At 39.7% G+C, this 18,437-nt stretch overlaps 1 protein-coding gene across 5 annotated transcripts in view; it reads right to left on the reverse strand.

The window, feature by feature from the left end:
• ARL15 (ARF like GTPase 15) overlaps window positions 1-18,437 on the reverse strand; it is a 381,154-nt gene that overhangs the window by 355,118 nt on the left and 7,599 nt on the right. The window lies entirely within an intron of this gene.

The following is an 18,437-nucleotide window of genomic DNA, read 5'->3' on the forward strand; positions in this document are numbered from 1 at the left end:
AGGACCAGGACAACAACAAAGGGGGAGGAAGAGCAGTGAAATGTCGCTTGAGGCCCATGCGTGGATCAGCTGTTTCCAAATACAGCTAAGATTTAGTATTTTCTCTTGACCGCATCCCAAAACAAACGGGCTGGAGGCAAAGATGCAGGATTTGGGGAATTGTGGAGCGAGAAGACTTGTTCTAGTGTATTGCAAAGTGCATCGCCGCTCCAAAGTGCTAAGTGAGTGAGTGGAATCCTCTCTGATAAGGTCATGCGTGTTATTATGCTTTAGTCACTCCTCCAGACCAACACAAACGAAGCCCTGGGAAGCCACCTACTTCAGAACCAGCATCGCCTGTTAGTGTTGTAACTGAAAACATTAACGGAGAATTACTTGACAATTCCCTGAGCACCTCAAAAGGTTACTTTCCCCAAAAGGGGAAAGTTTTTTTTGTTTTTAACTCATAAACTTATAACTAAAAATAAAATGAAGTTTTGTTCACAAATGTAGAGGATTTTGCTCCACATCTATTGTACAGCTTCTTCAGACTAGGAAAAAGGATGGTGATGATCAAATTGGAAAGAAACATTTGCATCTAAAGCAAACAAAATTGGTCTCTTAACATTTTCAATTGTCACAGTGCTGCCATCATCCCAAGAGCATTTATATTTCCCAAGCAATTTACAACTGTCCATAGATGAAATATGTAAGAGTTCAACCAGTAATTAAAAAAGGAATCACTGCCCTCACCTGTTACAAAAATAATAATCTTCAGCACATGATCTCTTTGTGAAATTTATTCACAAAGATTTGAAAAAGCCATCTAGCAGAAATAACCTCAGAGATTTAAAAAGTCATCTAACAAAAATAACCAAACAAGCATAAATCATCATATCGGAATTTATAGATTTCACCGTAGCAAAATTTTAGCCAATCCTCTGCAAAACAGCACTAAAAGTCACATGTAATATACAAACAAAAGGAGATTTTGGCTTAGGCTGCAGGTCAGGACAGTTTTCTTTCTGAAAATTCTGATTAAAGAGTGTGGGGAGAGGAGAAGAAATCCCTTTCCAGTTTACCAGATTAAATAAGTAGTGCCACTTCCCGTGAAGTTTGTATTCCTTCAACTTTTTATCAGGCACTGCAGATAAAATACAACCCAAGAAAAGAAAAAAACAACAACATGCTGAGCATCACCAAATGTGACAGGCATTGCTAGGCAAATACTAAGTATACAAAGATAAAGAAGATCAAACCCTGGCAACAACAGTCTTCTAGCTCAGGAGAGGGCAGTCACTTAACAGACCTGGGACAGACAATAGCAATATAAATGTGTTCAGCATAGTAAGAGGCATGCAGAGAGGGTTTTAGGGAGACAGTAGGAGCACTGAACCCAGGAAAGATTTTCTAGAGAAAAAAATCTCCTGAATAGAGTCATATAAGATTAGGAGTTAGCTGGGTAAACCGGAGCACAGAAGAAAAGGTGATTCCTGATGAAAGTGACAACAGGAATGAAATCTGCAAGAAACATCACAGAATATGCAAGCATTTGAGGGTGACTGCTGTATGCCTTAATCACCCTCCTCTTTTCAAATCACTTCTCAATCTCATATCAGTGACTCGCGCTTGTTGACTGTCTATACACTACCTAAAATTCATTCCTATCAATATACAAAACATTTTCATTTTAAGATTTATCCCTGACTCCTTGCAAAGGAAGTTCTATTTTTCAGGGACGAAGCATGTCGGTCACATCACAAAAGCCTGTTCTCGCTGGATACCCTTGCAGATAAAAAGGCCCACAAGCAAGATGGCCTCAGCTAATTAAACTTTCAGGCCCTCCATCCTTAAGCTGCCCAACAACCACAGTGTGGCCCAGCAGGAAGAGTTAGCTACACCAACCATATTCTTGTTCTCCAAAATTTGAGTGGAAAAATACGGAGACGATGAAGCAGTTAGCAGTGGGTAGTGAAGTGAAACAATACAAAAAGTAAAGCTATTAAGTAACCTCACAACCACGAAGAATTGCAGCTACCAAAATTTATGAGGAAGTCAAAAATATGAAAAAAAGAAACTATGTGAAAAAGAAAAGATATATACAAAGCAGAGGAAAAGAATAATCCTGCTAGTAATCTCAATAGAAATAGACCCAGAGAGATACAGGCATGTAAAGAATGGCTGAACGTAGTTGCAGAGAATTCTGTTTCTCAGTGAAAAAATTATATTCTGCAGCTTCCTTTGCAGGTGGGCATGGCAATGAGACCAAGTGCTGGTAAATGGGATATACTCAGAAGCCGTAACAGTCTCCAGGAGGGACATACACTCTTCTGCCCTTTCTCCATCCTGCTGCCTGCAGCGCAGAAGTGCCGCCAGGCACTCTGGCAGCAATTTTAAACCATGAGTTTAAAGTCCACAACACAGTAGGCAGAAGTTTCTTGGGGTCCTAATTACTTCTGGATTTCCCTGCCTGAGAAAAAAATAAACATCTATTTGTCAAAAACACTATTTTCCAAATAATCCTAATTAATGCAGTGGTTGAGGATGTCATCTGAACTAAAGGGATAGTCCCTTACGACAGGTAATTGGAAGTGTGATGTATTCTACTTGACTGTAATATTATTATCCCTAATTTAGAGATGGGGAAACAGCAGCTAGTATGGGACAGAACCAGGATTTGAACCCAAATCATTGAACGTCACAGCCCACACTCTTAATCATTAAGAACAAATGAATGCGAATGAAGTCAAACAAACTGAGTAGAGCAGTTTGTTTTTTTTTAAAGTAGTTTATGGTTCAACAAATATTCTGAACAACAAAAGCCAATAAAAACACCCATACTGAATGCAATATCACTTACCTACCACAAATGACACTTTGACAGGACCCTGAGATCCTCCAGCCTATCTAGGCAGGAAAGACTCTTTCCCAGCACAAGTATTCTACTCTAAAAAGCTGGGAAAGGGTACATGGGCACTGGAAACTGAATACAGGCACCAGCCCCGCATGTGTGGCAGAAGCTTGCCAAATTCTGATTTGTAAGGAGTGCAACAGATTTTTAAGAACACAGAGGATTCTAGGAGGCCTGCAGTATATGTTTTAAGGTGGTAAGAGGTCTTTCTCGTTAACTTTAAGTGAAAGAATGTTCCACACACCATGATGATTGGAAGTCCCGTCCTTAGCTTTGCAACTCCCCAAGCTACTGATGGTCCGGGATGTTTCACCGTCCCAGTTTGATAAGGGTGGGATGGAGTGGTGATCTTTCTGAAAGGCTGAAGGGTTTTAGAGGGCCAAATTGAAGGCACCATTGTAACTGGCATTAATCCTCTTCATTAAATAAACAGATATGTATTTGTACTGAGCACCTACTCTGTGCCAGGCAGTGTCCTCCGTGCTGGAGACCAAGCAGTACACAAAGCCCGTATACTCTAGTGGAAGGGGGGAGGGCAGGCAAAAGCAACAAATAAATCAAGTTAGACGATGATCAGTGCTATGAAGAATAATAGAATAAAGGAGGCAAATATGCAGGGGAGAGTGAACTTGGGGTATTACTACTTTTGAGAGCAGATGTGATACTTCTAACAATATTATGGACAGTAAGAATGCCAGAAAAGTTTTCAACAATTTTGCTTCGAAAATCCCTGGCATAGGCAAACAGTATTCTACCACGAAAAGTCACAGCATCGGACACTCCATTCAATAGTCTACAGACATCTATTAAGAAGCAGTTCAGGGAGCCATCAAGAGCACATATCTGGGGGTCACACTTCCTAAAATCAAACCCCAGCCATACAACTTATTATGTGTGGGACCTCACTACATCTTAGTAATTTACTTAATCTCACTACATCTTAGTAATTTGTCATTTATAAAATGAGGATACCAGTAGTGCCTATTTCAGAAGGTACTAGGAGGATTATGAGGTATAAAAGGAAAAACAACAGTAAGCTCCAAATTTGTGTTGGCTTATTATTTAACTGAGTATCTAATATGTCCCAGGCACATAAACTCATCTAAGCAGCTGCACTAAAGGGGCCCCAGACACCGGGAAGCCACAGGAGAAGCTCTCTGCCATCAGCTTCCACGGACCCCTGGATTCAGGCCTTGTTTCATACTCCTGGTGTCTCTCCCTTCTGTCTCCAGGTTCCGGGACGGTACCTTCTCATTGCAAACACTGAAAACTAGGGTGCTCACTCTGAGATTCCCCAAAGGGAGAAACATACCAAAGCCAGAAGACTTAGCTTCCAGTACTCTGTCCCCACAGACTAGGCACCAGAGGCAAAAAAAAACCCCATTCATCTTAGCCAAACCTCATTCATTGTCCAGCCAGGCAATTTATGTTTTCACTGAAGAAGATTTAGTCTATATTATGCAAAATTTTATTATTCAATTATCACATCTAAGTATTCAATATGATTAATATTTTATATTATTTTATATAAGCATCCAGTTGGTAATGCATTACCCACAAGACACGTAGGAGCATCATTATTCGGAATCATAAGGAAAATTATATTTTTTAATCATCCAAAATATAGACTTATCCTCCACTCCCTCTTTCCTATTACCTTTTGGATAAAACTAAATGAAGCCAACTTTTCAGCACTGGCTCTCTGCTAAAACCTTATAAACTGTCATTTAAGGATTCTGTCTGTGAACTTAGCATTTAAGCCTCTACCTTGAGCATGTTAATATTGTCAAATCTATATTGGAAGTCCTCAAAATTTGCAAATTGTCAAGCCTTTTACTAAATCAATACCTCCATATTAACTTATAAAAATTACTGTACGGCCCAGAAAAAAACACTGGCTACAGGGCTACAGGAGAATGTGATCCAACCATTTCAAGGCTCAAAAACTTCCCGTTGGTTTATGAATTAGACAACCTCCACTTTCCCACTTGTTTTTCTGACTGTGGAACGGGAAGAAAGGTAAGTGTGAGCTTTGAGTTTAAACAGACCCGAGTTCATATCATTCAGGGTGTGACCTTGAAAAACATACTCGGTCACCCTGAACTTTAATAACCAGTCCTCAGACATAAGAAAAGAGAAATAATATTAATAACTAAACTTATTGGATCAAATTAATCAAGCATCAGCTGCTCAGCAAAGAGAAGACATTCTCCCAAATTCACTGGAGCCTTGGCCAAGCTGCCCAAACATACTGCTGGGATGTGACTATTCTCCCCCATAGGCCCCCTGGTTCTTCTTTTGTCCCTGTATCATCCAGTCTTCATTCAGCAGCCAGAGCAAGTTCTCAATGTACAAGTCAGGTCCTATTGCCTCCTGCTTAAAACTATTTGAGAGTAATCTTGAATGAAACACAACTCTCTACCACAACCTCCCGGCTCCCCAGAGTTTTGTCTGGCACCTCTCTGGGACCTGGTGTCAGGACCAATTTTTTTTGGACCATTCTTCAGCATCTAATACCCTCAAACTCAAGACTCATATGAACAGCCATACCATTTTCTTACACTTGTTTAAGACAAAGGACCCCAATCAAAGGACTTTACTTGTGGTTTTCTGTGAAGTCCCAGGACTACTTGTGCTCAATTCAGACTGCTGGGGTCTACTTTTGTTCCCCAGGGATTCTGTCTACTTCCCTTTTCTTTTTCAAGGGACACTACTTCTCATAGGCCTTATAGATTTTCTATTTATCCCTGTCGCTGAAGTCTGGCTGCCAAGTGGCACAAGCCCCCTCCTTTCCTTGCTGGTCACCTTCTGCAAACATGTGCACACTGGCCCTTCTTACTGCATGGCTTTTACTGCCAATTACGAAAGGGAAATGACAGAGATGGGACAGTTGATGTAAAAGTCTAATAAGGAAAGTCTGTGTGCCCTTGCCCTTGTTTCTGACTGGATAAGCAAGCCTCTTAAATGCTCACTCTCTCCAAACTCCTCTCGTCACTCTCAGGCCAGAAGAGGGAATCACAACCCACAAATAGAGTGGGCTATGGCCCCACACAAGCCCACTCCTTTCAGGGCAGTAATTGGCATTTCTCAGGGCAGAGTTCCTAGCCAAGCGTTCCTTTAAGATGTTGAGTAGTTTCCAGTGAGGCAAATGAAACTATACCTATTGAAATCACAGAGAGCCATACATGACACAATCTAAAATGATGGTTGTGGTTATCTTAAAATGACACTTATTAAGAGACTACTACGGACTGAGTGTTTTGCACTCTTATCTCACTCAGTCCTCACAGAGCAATAGGGATATTTCTAGGCCTGTCAGATGAAAAACTGAGGGTTACTAGCACGTGGCCGGAAAGTGACAGAACTTAAGATTTCCACCTAGGTCTGATTCTAAACCTAGGGTTTTCAAACGTTAGACCCCAGATAGGGTTCCAAAGAGGCAGTTGGATATTTCAGAAATGTTCTTTAAAAGAAATTAAATTTTATTCCTTTAGAGATTCAAATGAAAAGCATATATTCAAAGGTGGTGAGTGTACATGAAATGTTAGCACACGGGAGACAATGCACACACCCCCTTGTGCTGTCAGAGTAACTCCGAGGGGGAAGCATGATGGGAAGTACAAGCCTCAGAATAAAACCTGTATCCTGACTTCTGACTGAAGATGAATTTAAGATTAAGCTATTTGAGAATCTATAATATCTGCAACTACGATTCCATTGAAATCCTATTTTTTCTTAGTGTCACACAAAAAAAGAACAAAATGTACAACCAATGAAACGTAGGTGATGATCCTTCAGTTCTCATCCATCTGAATAGATCTAAATTAAATGCATCTAAATCTAAATTCAGTTTTGTGCTTATCAAAACAGTTTCATTGTCCTCACTGGTAATAATATATAATAATAACAGATAACACACTAATATAAGTAAATATCGTAAGTATAAATCTGCGTAAAATTGGTTAGAAAAAATTTGCATTCCTTAAATGAAAAGAAAAGAAAAACATCTGAAATTCTCCCCTACACCAGGATGATTTTTAAGTAACTCATAGTAAATTGAAGATTGCCACATATGTTAGGACCAACTAATAAGGGAAAAGTTGAAAGGAACCTTGTATCTACTTCACTGTCTCACTCAATTCATGAACCTCTTCTATAATGTCCCTAACAGACGGGGAGCAGCTTCTGCTTTGTCATTTCCTATTCAAAGCATATGAAAGAAAGTTCTTCCTCACCTTGAACCAGTATCTGCCTTGCTATAATTTTGACCCTCTCATTGCAGTCAGCGTTCTGGAGATTCACAGGATACTATTTATATCCTTCAAATAACTGAAGCTATGGATCATATTGGCTCCTCTTTAAAGGTATCCTGCAAGTACAGAAACCGAAATTCTGAGGCCAATGAAAAATATCATGAAATACTGCCTCTCCAAGGAGGTAAATCTTATTCTACTAGCCCAATGGTAGTCAAATTACAATCCCTGGATCAACTCTGGCCCACTGCCTGTTTTTATAAATAAAGCTTTATTGGAACACAGCTACATCCCTCTTTTTACATATTATCTATGGCTGCTTTCATGCTACAGTGGCAGAGTTGCATAGTTGAGACAGAGACTGTATGGCCTTCAAAGCCTAAAATATTTACTAGCTGGCCCTTTACAGAAAAAGTTTGTCCACCCTATTCTAGCCCAGCATCTGAAATTTCCTCACAAGTAAAGAGCTGTACTATATTCAAAGCTTCAGGATATATATAGTTCAGTAGGTACAGAGCTATCTCTGTATTATCTATGATGCCCAAGTACCTATCACACACTAAGCTCGCAGTAAGTATTTGTTGAGTGAAAAAGTTAGATAGGAAGAAAGGAGAGAGGTTAGGAGGAAGGGAGGGTAAGGCTTTTCTTCTCCCAAAACTAATCTGACATATATCCTTCATGGAATATTTTTAAAATTAGCAGATCCTTTTCTTGCTGTACCTAGGTATTTGAACACAGGGGTACACATTTGAATTAAAAATCAAGGACCTAAAGTTACTATGTTTCATTTTAAGCAAATAAATACTGATTTAAATGTTGCTCAATAAAACAAAAGTCCTTGTTAATTCTGAAGACTCAGGAAAATGCTCTCCATACCCATTTTTAGAAAAATATTCATTTGTTGTTTCTACTGTTGTTGTTTTAATAACACCCACTGCAATACTATAAAGCAATTGGGATAACTGATCTTTGCCTCAGAGATGAACTCTTAAGCACTCTGGATTTGTGAAATACAACTGCTTTAAACCACATGAAAAAAATCAAACCATCAATGAGCTTCCTGATTCTTCATCTTCTTGATTCTTCTTCTAAAGAATTCTTCTTGATTCTTCTAAATCTTCTTGATTCTTCATCTCCTCCATTTCTTCATAATCATGCAGTTTTATGTTGGTTTATTCAAGACAACTTTTTCATGAAGAATTAAAATATGCATCACTTCTTACATCGCTCTTTATAATTTCAACTTTTTTTAGCAACTTGTTTCATTATACTTGTGTTCTCTTATGTAACAAAGAATCTGATTTAAAGAGTTTTAAAAATCAGCAACTGAAGATCTGTTCTCAACATGGAATCAAAAGAGACATTTTTAGTAAGTCTGTTTTATGAAAATATTCAAAGGGAATATTAAGCTCACATAATTAATTAACTATAAGCACTTGGAAGATAAGAAATGGGAAATATTCACCTATGGGTAGGTATATCCAAAGATGACGGACAGTTAGGCATTCACCTTAAACAAAGACATATTTGGGAGAAAACTAAAACAGGCATCTATTTCCTACACACTCAGGCTGCAGAAAAATTACAGCCTTGAGTCCATAGAAATGACGGAACAGCTCCACTTAGGATCAAAAAGTAACCCTGCCCACAACCCACACCCAGGTAGGCAAGGGCCCTGAAAAGTCAGGAAATGCAAAGGAAACCAAGGATAGGTATCAAATAATCCTGTCTAAATGACCCAGTCTTTAAAATATGCATCTTGAAAACCCAACAAATCATGGGGGAAAGTATGTTACTAAGCGAAATATTACTGGTGAATAATGCAGCTGGACAGTATTTCTATATAAAATAAACAGAGAGAAAGAGAAATTCAATAATCACAAGAGGTTTTCTACATCCAGCACACTGACTTAAAAAAAAAGAACCGGCCACACATTCAGGAAATATTCAACATGACAAAGAACAGCAACATTACCCAATAAATCAGCCCTGTGCTCTGTCCTCTACAATATGCTGCCTGGCAGGAAACATTCGTAAGGGAAGAGGGGATAAAAGGACTGGCCAATCAATCACATGCTAGCGGAGAAAGTGCTCAAAAGCAGAAACTTGACTTTCAAGCTGGTTCCAACAAAAGAGAAGCTGAGTTCCAAACAATCATAATTCTGGAGCAGGACCTCAGAAAATTCGCCTACTGTCATTTGGCCAAACTTCTGTAACAGCTATAAGCAGAATTGGCCTGGGCACAGATGTGGGCCACCGTATGCCATGCCAGGACCTTTCACCCCTGCAAATCAGAAATAGCTACCACTTAAAACACCAACAAGCAGCTGCAATATCTTTAACCCAGTTCCTCTGTGCTCTGTTTATTAGATGAAGGCAGGAAGATTTTTCAAGGCTGGTATTGGAAAAATGAATAGAATCAGAGTGGAATCTTTTTGGTGACAACAGTATCATAAGTCCTTGTTTTACATACAAAATCCCAATTTAATAATAGCAACCACTTCTCTAATGTTTATGGCAATAGGCTCTCTTTTAAATGCTTCATATATTTTAACTCAATTCTGTGAGGTAGGTTCCACTGTTGTGGCCAATTTGCATATGAGAAAACTGAGGCACAGAGAGCTAGCATGCCAATGCAGGCAGTCTGGCTCCCAGGTCTGCTCTTAACCATTACTCTGTGGAACCACTAACTTAGCACCTATCTTGTGTACCTGTGCCAGGCTCTGGAGATACAAAGAGACGCACAAGCTAGCCCTGCACTGTGACACACGGTGCTTTGTCCTGTGACAGAGACAGCAAGAAAGTCTTAAGGCAAGGCCACGGCTAGCCCACTAGTTAGTTACCTCTGAGCCAATGCGCAGTGGATACTGTGGCAAGTTCAGCAGGGGCTGGATTTCAGCGGCACTTGCACCCTCAGCTGCGCACCAATAAGCATTTAACTATCTAAGGCAGCCTCAGAAGCAGCCCTGAAAGGAGCCTCGATTAAGTTTGAGTAGTGAAAAACTGGAAAAAGAGAAGGCTTCATTAAAGAGTAGGAAGGAAAAGGTGAATTCCCCTACCAAAAATTATTTCTTCAATACTGTGCTCTGTGATCATTTTACTAGATAGAAGTGAGGATCAGCCAGGCCTTTTCAGCTTTACTAACAATGCATCCAGATTACTATGCAATCGTTCCACACGTAATCCATGGCTAACCCCCCAGAGAACAGCTAGAGCAAATTCTTCTGGGAAAATATCGACCTGATTCCACCATCTTTCGTATTGTTATCCCAACGCCACACCGCTCTGTGCACACTCACTCCAACAAGCCAGCCTAGCGCTACTCCCTGCCTTCCCCAGCCATTCCACAGAACCCTCTGCCATGGTGGTGCTGGTAGTGGTGATGGTGATTGTGGCACAGGTGGGGATGGTGGTGTAATTAACATGCACTAACTAGTACACTGTTGGTTAAGAGGGAGCACTTTGAAGCCAGACTTCCTGGGTTCGAATCCTAGCTCTGCCACTTAACTCGCTATTTCCTTAAACAAGTTACTTAACCTTTCCATGTCTCAGTTTTAACATCTGAAAAATGCAGATGATGCTAGTATGTCACCCTTAGAAGGTGCCTCCCAATATAAACACTGTGAAGGGTTTTTGTTTTGTTTTTCCATGTTGGCTTCTTTTGTGTGCGCTATGATGCCGAGCAAAAGGAACTGGCAGAGAAATGGTGTCAGGCACTGTTTTAGGGGACATGTATTATTTCAGTTAATCCTCACAACAAACCCGAGGTAGTTACTCTCATTACCCCCACTTTATAGAAGAGGAAAGTGAAGCACTGAGAAGTAACTTTCCAAAGCTACAGTTGAATTGGTGGAGCCAAGCAGTTCAACCCCAAGCCTGCAGCACTCAACCAAGAAACAAATTCCTCCACACCCACAAAACCGTTGTTAAATGCCCCCCTGCAATCCCTCCATCATCCTGGAAGCTCTAAAGACCACTTCTACACCCCTGCTCCTTTCAAGACTCAGGATAAGCTCTCGTATCTGGTGCTCTCTACCTCACCATGACAACGAAACTGGCCGACCTTCCCTCATTCACTGAGGACTTCTGAGTCTGGCTCAGACTTGCGCTCCCCCCAAGTCCTGCCCTGATCTGGGTGACCTCACCATCCACATGGATGTTCCATCCAACACCTTGGCTGTACTTCCTCTTCCGCCTCCTAACCTCCCATCTTTTCCGCAGCCGACCACAGCCACACTGGAGCCCTTCCTCGGAGAACGGCTGTACCTCTGCCATCTTAAATTCATACACCCTACTGTCTGCCCACATTGAACGCTCTCTACTTCCAGTTTTCTGAACAGTTAATCCAATGATAGCCTATCACTCAGGCTCATCAAGACCACCAGTCCCTGTATCCTCTACTTTTTATTTGCCTTCCTTCTCGCCAATGTCCTAAATTCCTCTATCCCCTTTATCCATCCACCCATTCACTCACCTCAGAAAACTCGTAACCTTTATCAGTCTAACTGCCCACATTCTTGACACCTACACCCAAACAGCTACAAAGTCTGGAATTAAAAACAAAAGTGACATAGCCACCTTGATTTGCGTCACTGTTCAGTCATGTTCTCCAATTTCAACAGTGCGTAGCAACCAACGCTTCTGGTCCCCGGGCCTCCCTCAGTCTTGTTCTTCACTACAGCTTCTTCAGTTCCACGCAGCACAAACCCCTACCCCACCATATTCCACTCACACTCAGCAAAATGACCTCACATTCTACTTCAGCATTTAACCACCTCAAGTTCAGTCCCTTTAAAAAGAAAAGCTGCCCCTCAACCACCCCCACCCTCCAGGTCGAGCCCTAACCTCCTTCTCCTTCAGGGTGAAATGTCTTGACAGACTTAACTGCAGCAGCGTCATTACCGTTCTTCCCTCTGAGCGCACTCTGGTCAAGGTCACCACGGACACGACCGAGTGGTCACTTTCAATCTTCCGTGATCTCTGGGCAACGTTTAACACAACTGGCCATTTCTTCCTCAAGTCTCTCTTCTCTGCCTATTTGACGTGACACTCGCCAAGTTTTCACCCAACTTTTCAGTTCTCTCAGGCCCCTTTTTAGGTTCCTTTCCTTTTGCTGATCCCACAAAAAACTACATGCCTACTATGTGCCCGCATTGATCAAAGCATTGGGCCTGCTGGGGGTCTTCCCTTCCCACGCGGCTAGTCCTCCCTGGGTGAGCTCACGGCCATGACTTCTGCTGTCATCTAACTGGATAAGAATGTGAGGTCAGACATTAGCCAGACCTGGTTTTACACTGGTTACATCATGTTGTGTGCATGACACTTAATTTCTCTTAGCCTTGGTTTCCTAATCTCTAAAATGATAACAGTAATGGATAACACATAAAAAAAACTCAGCATGGTGCCTCCCACACAACATTAATAATACAACACATTACATACACGTACATGGCAAGTAACAATAAATGTTACGTGCTGTTTCAAGAGTCATCTCTGAGCTCCCATCTACCTATATGAAATCTCAACCTGGGTTTTATAGCACAAACTCAGTAACACCAAAATAAAACTCATTTTCCCTCTCAACGTGCTATTCTTTCAAGCGGTACCTACCACAGAATATGATCTCATTAGTCACCTCAATGCCGGGGGTGGTTTTAAAACATGCCCATAAATTCTTCGACTTCCTCCCATGAAGAGGTGTGGTACAACTCCTGCCCTTGGTCCTGAGCAATCCTTTATGACTGCCTTGATGAACAGAATACAGAAGTGGTGCTGCATGATTGCTGAGGCTAGGTTAGAAAAGCCCAGCAGCTTCTGCCTGCTTCTCTTGGTACATTCTCACTGTGAGCCTTCAGCCTTGATGTAAGAAGTACAGCTACTCTGAGGCCATCAGGTAGAAAGACCACTTGAAGAAAGATGCCCCAGGTATACACACTTCACCAGCCCCCAGCTGTTGGAGTATTCCCAGCCTAGATGCCAGAGAAGTGTATGAAAAAGTCTCAAAATGACTCCAGCCACCATCTGATTGTTACTTCATGAAGGATCCTGAGCAAGAACAGCCTAGCTAAGCCATATTCACCTCCAAGGTTAGGAATAAAATAAATTATTATTATATTAAGCCACTGTTTTAAGATGATTTGTTACTCAGGAATAGATAACCAGAACAATGCTCAAACCAAAAACTTGAACATTATTAGCCCTAAAATCTTTGTTCTCATCTTCTACATCCAATTATAAAATTCTGGCAAGTCTTAAATGTTGCTTAAATCCATCCACTTTTCTATATCCCTTCCACCCCTACCTGGTTGCGAATACCACCATTTCATTCCTGAACCAGAGCAGCATCTTCCTACCTGGTCTTCTTCCTCCAGTCTGGCCTCCCTTTCCAATCCTTCACCACAGTGCAGCCAGGGCCGACCATGTCACTCCAGGCAAACTCTGAAGGTTCCCATGATGTAACCATAGCTGAGCTCTGCAGCTTCACGTGTAGCCAGCTCCTAACCCTGCTCCAGCCACACTGAGCCCTTGGAGTTCCTTGAAGTCCTGGGGTTACTCACACCCAACTCTCTGCACAAGTTGTTCGTTCCGCTGGCCCTGCCTGTCACTGGGCCAACTCAACTTCAGAGTCGCAGATTAAAAATGATCCTCTGGGAAGCTCTCCTTGGCCTCAAGTCTAGGTTAAGCTCCCCTTTCATAACTACCTTACTAACCTTTATTTCCCTCTAAATAGAATATGCCACTCCAAAATGTAATTGCTTATTTTTCATCTCCACAGGAGCATACATTCCTTGAGGGAAGGCCAATGTCTTATTCACTTATTCACAATATCTATATTCCTACTGACCAAGACAGCACCAGAACATAAAAGGATTATAAACAATCAGAGTTGTGTGAGTGAATGAATAACAAATGAAGGCAACTTGATGATCACTTAAATCATAGAATTGGAAAGAAACATAGCCACTCTAGGAAGGAAGACAGAAAAATTTTGAAAGAAACAATTGAAATTATCTAATTAATCCCATCTTTTTTATAGATGAAGAAACTAAGTCAATGACATTGACTGGTTTGCCCAAGCTGCCACACTTACTTGGTGGCAAAGCCAGTAACACACTCAGGTCAATTGATTCCATGGAACTTCAGCGTGTCAGAATTTTCAAATGAATCATACAACTGAATAATGTAAGAATTTTGGAATATGGTCAAGTAATTTCTCCAATGTATATATTAATAACCTGCCTTATAATCCTCTTGCATTATATTGTTCTCAAGCCTGGACATCTGGAAGTAGCCCTGGGCAACTTTAAATTTCTTTGGAGTACACTTCCATCAGAACTGCTAAATAAAAGCACTGACAACATAAAAAGCATTGGTGAGAATATGAAATAACCAGAACTCTCTTACATACTGGTAGAAGTCTAATGGGTACAACCACTTTGGAATAATGTTTGGCAGTATCTAGTGAGCCCAAACATACACATATCCTATGAACCTGAAATTCCACTCCACCGTAGAAATGAGTTGCGTTTTTTCCCCCACCAAAAACATGTACAAGAATGTTTGCAGCAGCTGTATTCCATAAATCCCCAAACTGGAAAACAGTCTAAATGCCTATCAACAATAGAAGGGGTAGATTAGTAGTGGTGTATTCATACAATATACATTACAACAGAAAAGAACAAACTACTGATTCACGCAACAATGTGGATGAATTACACGGACATGTTGAATGAATAAAGCAACACACAAAATATAGATTTGTAATTCCATTCATATTAAGTTCAAAATCAGGCAAAACTAATCTGTATCAGTACTGCCTGGAAAGGGACACAAGAGACTCTTCTGGAGTATCAGAAATGTTTTCCATCTTCATCTGGGGGTGGTGACAAGATACAGGTACATATAAATTCATCAACTGAACCTTTAAGACTTGTGCACATTACTGTATATAAACTGTATCTCAATTTTTAAAAAGAATTTATTTCGGTGAATAAAAATTTGACTTAGATAAAAAGTGATGGGTGCACATTAGCTTTATATAACACTTTATGTTCATGTAGCGTGTAAGGTATACACATTATTTCATTCAACCCTCAGAAAAAACGTTACAGTTTTTTTGTTTGTTGGTTTTTTGTTGTTGTTGTTGTTTTTTCTTTTTTTTCTTTTTTTTAGATTTTATTGGGGAAGGGGAACAGGACTTTATTGGGGAACAGTGTGTACTTCCAGGACACTTTTTTTTTTTCCCAAGTCAAGTTGTTGTCCTTTCAGTCTTAGTTGTGGAGGGCGCAGCTCGGCTCCAGGTCCAGTTGCCATTGCTAGTTGCAGGGGGCACAGCCCACCATCCCTTGCTGGAGTCGAACTGGCCACCTTGTGGTTGAGAGGACGCGCTCCAACCAACTGAGCCATCCGGGAGCTCAGTGGCAGCTCAGCTCAAGTTGCCATGTTCAATCTTAGTTGCAGGGGGCACTGCCCACCATCCCTTGTGGGACTCAAGGAATTAAACTGGCAACCTTGTGGTTGAGAGCCCACTGGCCCATGTGGGAATTGAACCGGCAGCCTTTGGAGTTAGGAGCACGGAGCTCTAACCGCCTGAGCCACCGGGCCGGCCCTGTTATAGTTTTTTTGTAAGTAAGATTCTCAGATCACTTATTAGTCATAATTGCCACCTTAAGAAAATCTCTGAATCAGATCAGGAAGAAAGGAGGAAATAAAAATTAAAGTAATAGTAAAAATTAACTTTAACATTCTTCTTGGGACTAAAAATCCCAATATGGGTAAACTGCAGAACAGACCAAAATACATGTTTTGTCCAAGGCCAGGGACATTTCAATGACCAGCTCTTAAAACATACAAAAACAATGTGTTCCTACATAATGTTTAGTTAAATTATTTCACAAATATTGTACACTGTCATTTGGGGAGAGGAAAAAAATCCCTGAAGTGACACTGAGCGGGGGGGAAAAATTTAAGGACGTACACAGAGAGAGAAAGCATGTGCAAAAAAGAGAGACTCACTTTCTCTACACTAACCTTCTTCTGTTGATGCCATTATATTGAGTCATACGGACTCTCACACAAATCACTACAGAAATGATCATGTGATTTTATTATTTTAAAAAGCACTTCACAGTTTATTAATTATGTTTTTATTAGTGCTAACCAGCACAGAGGCTCTAATGCTATCTGAATTTTGCAAATGAGAAAACTGTTTCAGGATGATTTGTCTTAGACCAGATCCCCAGTATTTGGGGTTTTAGAAATAAGTACATTTTAAATACACACACACATTCATTCATACATACATACAAACCTGAAGGCTGATGCAGGACTGTCATCTTTTTATTCTGTCACGTAATGACATTTTGAGAGAGAGAGAGAAACTATCATTCACTACCATTTCAGAATAGACTATATTCTAATAATCACAAAAGTTGTAAAGATAATCTCAAATGTTTTAAGTTTAAATTAAATTTACAATTACTTTGCAACACTCTCCTGATTTTAACATTTTTCTAGGGACTGAGACTTGGGAAGCATATTATACATTGAGTGGAATACCTGGGAATCAAAGTTCTTTTTCTTCTCTACTGCAATAATAAAAATACAAATAGATTAAGATTACGAACGAGTCACCAGCCCTTCTAACAACTGAGGCAGTTGTGATTACTCAGTTCTTCCTGAACCCCTATTTCCTCAACCATAAAACAGGAATAATCATAATAGCTTCTACACCTCTCAGAGGGTTGCTGAAAGGACAAAACAAATGGTAAATGCATATTAAGCACTTCCTAGCACAATAGAGTAAATTCACAATAAATATTAATTATCATTATCACCAACTTTAGCATTACGTAACTTTGACATTAATAGCGGCTGATTCTATCCAGGAACTGTTCTAAGTGCATTACAAAGATTAACTTATTTAATCAATATCAAGAGCTTTAAAAGCAGGTAGGTACTTTTTGACCCTACAAATCTACTTCTAGAATTTGATCATAAAGCAAAAATACTCCAAAGGATTAAAACACTGAATGTAATAGTCTCCCTTTTAGAGATTCACCACGTACATATGCATATCAAAGGCTGTATAATCAAGAAACTTGTTTAACTTTCTTTGACTCAGTTTCCAAATTTACTTGGCACTGGAACCCCTTTTCGTAATAAGACTCCTTAAAGTAGTGTAGAACTACTGCTCCTTATAATACACTATCCTAAAATATCCAAAAGTGTCTATATGAAATGTTCACTGCAGTGTTATTTATAATTGCCCAAATTGGAGCAAACATAAAATATTCAACAATTAGTTAAGAAAATCATGACTTACCAGTATAATGCAGAAAATTAGTGTTGCAGAAGAGAATTTGTTAAAATTTAAATGTTCATAAGTATAAAAAGCAGGTTATAAAACTGTATCTTATTGTGATAGTGAGTTGATAAATGTCAACTGATTCTCTGTGGGTGGCTGGATTACAGATAAATATTTTTTTCCATTGTGCTTTGCTGAGCTTTCCAAATTTCCTTCCCTAAGCTTTTACTTTAATAATAAATATGTTACCAAAATAATCTCAGTCCTTTATATGTGTATGTATATACATGTAAATATGTGTTAATATGATGACAAAAGAATTGTTGTAAACTGTAGAACAAACTGATGAATCATAAAATTGAAATGCATATAATAAAATTTCATTTAATAATTTATGAGTTGTCATATTGTACTAAGAACAAATAAACACACATCCAAAACCCTGCCTCAAAACCAACATCTATTCTCTTCCGTGAGCTCATCATAAAATCCAAATAAGATCTGTACATGTGAAACCAGAAATGGTAATATCCAAACTAGACATATAAAATAAGTATCTACTAATACATACAGCAACATTTATTAATCTCAAAAAATTTGAGAAATAAAACAGGTTTCAAAAAGATAAGATTGTGTGTTATAATTCCTTTACAGTTGTTAACACACACAAAACAGTACTATATACTGTTTATCCATACATGCAAATATAATAAAAATGCAAAAAAAGTACATGATAATGCAGGACAGTCATTACCACTAAGGAAGGTGGAGGAAAAAACCATGGGGGAGCATCAGGCTTTAGCTGTAGCCTTAAAGTTTCTTTCTTTTTTTTTTTTTTTTTAAAGAGCACCAGAGTTTTGAAGTTAAAAGGGCACAATGTTAACAACTGTCCAATCAGGGCTTTAGGTACATAGAAGTATTTTCATTCTTTTCTGTACTTTTCTGAATACGTAAAATCAGAATACTTGTATTTATTAAAAATAAAACT

Source organism: Rhinolophus sinicus, chromosome 3, assembly GCF_057876585.1.
Source record: "Rhinolophus sinicus isolate RSI-liver-muscle chromosome 3, RSI-T2T, whole genome shotgun sequence".
NCBI classification, from domain to species: Eukaryota; Metazoa; Chordata; class Mammalia; order Chiroptera; family Rhinolophidae; genus Rhinolophus; species Rhinolophus sinicus.